The sequence below is a fragment of the Myotis myotis genome, unplaced genomic scaffold, assembly GCF_014108235.1.
Source record: "Myotis myotis isolate mMyoMyo1 unplaced genomic scaffold, mMyoMyo1.p scaffold_m19_p_2, whole genome shotgun sequence".
In the NCBI taxonomy this organism is placed as follows: domain Eukaryota; kingdom Metazoa; phylum Chordata; class Mammalia; order Chiroptera; family Vespertilionidae; genus Myotis; species Myotis myotis.
Window position 1 is genome coordinate 65,876,825 of NW_023416324.1, and position 4,547 is coordinate 65,881,371.

Consider the following 4,547-nt stretch of genomic DNA (forward strand, 5'->3'; position numbering starts at 1 on the left):
AGGTCGACCCCTTCCAACTCTCCCATCCACACTCGTCTTGTATACTTGTTTCATCTATCTCATTTCGTTCATCCTCTCTAAATGTCCAAACCATCTCAACATACCTTTCTCGATCCTTGACACTACATCTTCTTTCAATCCACAACGTTCCCTAAAATTAACTTAATAAAGTTTCAATCACACTGTATGTGCGTGCCCGCACATGGTATTTTGTGGAAGAGCCACACTCAAGGGGCCAAAGAGCCAAATATGGCTTGTGAGCTGCGGTTTGCCAACCACTGATATAGGACAGCCAACTAAATGACTCCCCAATTCAATTCCCTCTAAGCCAGATATCCAAAACACTTTCAATACCACCCAATGGAAGGGTAAATATGAAGGAAGGATATTAGAAGTGGTTCTTCAAAGAAACAGATCCAACAGGATGTATATCTATATAGAAAGAGCTTTATTTTAAGGAATTGACTGACATGATTATGTAAGTGATCTCAGGATCTGCAATTGGCAAACTGCAGATTTAGGAAACATGGTGGTGTAGTTCTAGTCCAAAAGCATGCAGGCTCAATACCCAAGAAGAACCTCTGTTTCAGTTCAAGTCTGAAGGCAGAAAAAGACCAGCATCCCAGCTCGACTACTATGACAGGAGTAATTCCCTCTTAGTTGTGAGAGGGTTAGCCTTTGGTTCTATTCAAATGTTCAACAGATTAGATGACTCCCATTTACATTAGGAAGGGTCCTCTGTTTCACTCAGTCTCCCAATTCAAATGTTAATCTCATTTCCACTCAAATACACAGGCGCACGAGGCACACGCACACACACACACACACACACACACACACACACACACACACTCACACAAATGTTCTCACAGACACAACCAGAATAATGTTTGATCAGATATCTGGGCACTTCTTGGATCAGTCAAGTTTACACATAAAATTACCACAGGAAATCAAAGTAGAATGATCCAGTGATCTTAGCAAATTGCAATTAAAGTATCCTACTTTTTCAAATTTCACAAAACTGCATGACCATAGGAGCACTTTGAAAGGACCATGAAAGTGAGGGGCCCTGGGGCAAAGCTTTATTAGTTTCACAGCACTGAGTGTTTCAGATAGAGAACTTACATAAACCTATACCCCCAACAATGTCAAAAGAAAGCACCACTAACACCAGCAGATAACATTTTTTTCTTCTAAAGTTTAGGTTTTGTCTAGTACTTCTTCATGCCAAGAACCATTGCTCCCACCACCCAGCCTAGGGCTGTCATACCCACCTGGATCATGTGAAGAAACATTGAATTATTCCCAAGGTTCTTTGTTTTGTATAATCCATCACAATACTTGCTACAAACCCCTCTATTCCACTTCTTGAGTTTCTGGGACAATAGCAAATTCCTTATCTTCATCAGAATAAAGATACCCTCATTATCCTTTGAGATTTTAATTGGCTGAGGAATTTTATTCTATATGACAGGGTGCATTATAGTCCCTCCAGGTTTTTAGTTAAACCTGATTTTATTCTTAAAAGATAAATCATTTGTAATTTTATATTTTTCTTTTTTAAGAAATAAGCTTATATATATTTATATTTATATTTATATTTATATTTATATTTATATTTATATTTATATTATATTTATATTTATATTTGTATTATTTTCACAAATCAACTATCAGGATACTGGAAGCTCTGATGCCCAGGATACAAAGACTTCCGCAAATCAGCACCAAAAACATCATAGAGCTAGGAAAGCCTTATTTTCTGAAGGTTTCCAGGGTCCTAACTTTGTAAGTCACCTCAAGGAGAAGGTAGGGGAAGGTATATGTATATTCTTTTTTATTATTGACTAGAGGCCCAGTGCACAAATTTGTGCATGGAGGGGCAGGGGAGGGGGACATGGGAGGTTGTTGGGGGTTGGGGGAACCATGGGAGGTGGGCCACTGGCCCTCAACCTCCCTGGGAAAGAGACTGCGTCCACCACCACCCACCCCCAGTTTCCCGTCCCAGCCTGGGCCTGAAGGCCCTGGCGAGGTCAGGAGAGGAGGCAACAGTCAGCGGGCCAGGCATGGAAAGAACAGACACCAGACACCGACGCTTCCATTGGTGCCCACCACCACGCAGTTCCCCACCTGCCCCCCTCCTCCTTCCCTCACTGCTGCGCCACCACCATGGCAGGCGGGCAGCCCTGGGGAAGGGAGAGAATGGGAGCAAGACAAACCCTTGTGTCGAGGGCTGACTTTCAATAGATTGCAGCAAAGGAGCTGCTCTGTTATGTATGAAACCCCAACCCAAAATCAGGTCTCTATGAATGGGTTAGCACCAGGGGCCAATGGGGGGCAGCCAGCCGGGGGAGAGGGGCCGCAGGAAGTTGGCTGTGGGAGCTCACTGACCACCAGGGTGCAGCTCCTACATTGAGCATCTGCCCCCTGGTGGTCAGTGCACATCATAGCAACTGGTGGACCGGTCATTGTGGTTGTTCAGTTGTAATGGTCACTTAGCTTTTATATATATAGATTTTAGAGAGAGAGAAAGAGAAGCACTGATTTGTTGTTCCACTTATTTATGCACTCATTGGTTGACTCTTGTATGTGGCCTGACCAGGGATCGAACCCACAACCTTGGTGTATGGGGACACTCTAACCAACTGAGATACCAGGTTGTATATTCTCTGTATATCTTAAGGACAATTAGGGGAGAGATTTCATTTCCTTTTTAATTCTATTAGATGGAGATGTTGGTGATCCCAGAAGCTCTATAAGAAAAGCCAAAAACTCTGAATGGCACCCTAGTCATAATACTCCCAATGGAAAGTATGGCCTGGGGAAAAAAGGGTTGCAAAACAAAATCTCCTGAGGAGTTTCCAAACCAAGACACAGATTAATCCCTTTTACTCATCTACAATCTGAGTAGCAAAAAAACTCTCTCATCGCAGAAGAAGATACTAGCTGGGGCACTGAAATATTTCCACCCAATTCTCTCCTTTATGCTCCATAATCTCAAGAAAATTAAGGGGAAAAATTAAATATGAGAGAGATACAAATATATTGGTGGAAGTTTAGTGTATTAAAGGCAGAATATTAAACTCATATCGAGGTACCAAAAAATGAACTTTTATTTTCTGGTGAAAGACTCAAAACTACGTACTAGGGTGTGTCTTTTTTTTTTTTCTTTTTTTTCTCAATTCTCTGAAGTGGCTTGCCAGATCCACCAATGTTCTCTATCCCCACTCTAAAATATAAGCTTTATGTCCAAGGACACTATACACTCCTGGCTAGTATATTTGGCCATGCCTACACCTTCTCTTCCCATAAGCTAAGTTGCATGCTTATCAAGAATTATTTTGTGGACTTAGCTTCAGAGCTGGATCTGGGAAGTTAAGGACAAAGTGACGCCGACATGGTAGCCAGCGCTGCTTTTGCGGCGGGGTCGCTTGCCGGCATCTGCCATAACTATTAATTGACTATGGATGACTATACCAAAATAGAGGACATTGGAGAAGTCTTCAAGATGTGCTCATGCAAGATTCCAGGTTATATCTCATCTTTGAATACTTTTCCATGGATCTAAAGAAATACTTAGATTCTATCCCTCCTGGTCAGTTCATGGATTCTGCACTTGTTAAGAGTTATTTGTACCAAATCCTACAAGGGATTGTGTTTTGTCACTCTAGAAGAGTTCTACATAGAGGCTTAAAACCTCAAAATCTATTGATTGTTGACAAAGGAACAATTAAACTGGCTGATTTTGGCCTTGCCAGAGCTTTTGGAATACCTATTAGAGTTTATACACATGAGGTGGTAACACTTTGGTATAGATCTCCAGAAGTGTTGCTGGGGTCAGCTCGTTATTCAACTCCAGTTGGACATTTGGAGTATAGGCACCATATTTGCAGAATTAGCAACTACAAAACCACTTTTCCATGGGGATTCAGAAATTGATCAACTTTTCAGAATTTTCAGAGCTTTGGGTACCCCCAACAATGAAGTGTGGCCTGACATGGAGTCTTTACAGGACTATAAGAATACATTTCTCAAGTAGGAACCAGGACGCCTATCATCCCTTGTCAAAAACTTGGATGAAGATGGCTTGGATATTCTCTCGAAAATGTTAGTATATGATCCTGCCAAAAGAATTTCTGGCAAAATGGCATTGATTCATCCATATTTTAGTGATTTGAACAATCAGATTAAGAGGATACAGCTTTCTGACAAGAGTTTCCACATGTTGTATCAAGAACAGATAGTCATATTTTTACTGTCAACTCTATTTTTGTCTTCTTTGTTGTAAAACTTAAGCTATACTTCATCTTCTAACTTCAAAGGTGTAACTTAAAAATGTAAATATTATTCTATATGAATTTAAATATAATTCTGTATATGTTTGCAGATCTCACTGTAACAACTGTTTCTTACTATAATAGAACTTCTATATAAATCTAATATTGGTGTCAGGAATTGGGAAAAATTTGAGATAGCTTAAATCATATTAAACCTTACAGCAGTCCGGTTTTTCTGTAACTGGAACTACTACAATTTAGCAGAGT

General features: G+C 40.6%; 1 pseudogene; it reads left to right on the plus strand.

Moving 5' to 3' along the window:
• The first annotated feature begins 3,474 nt into the window (after positions 1 to 3,474).
• Positions 3,475 to 4,291, plus strand: LOC118675543 (annotated as a pseudogene).
• Positions 4,292 to 4,547: the final 256 nt, after the last annotated feature.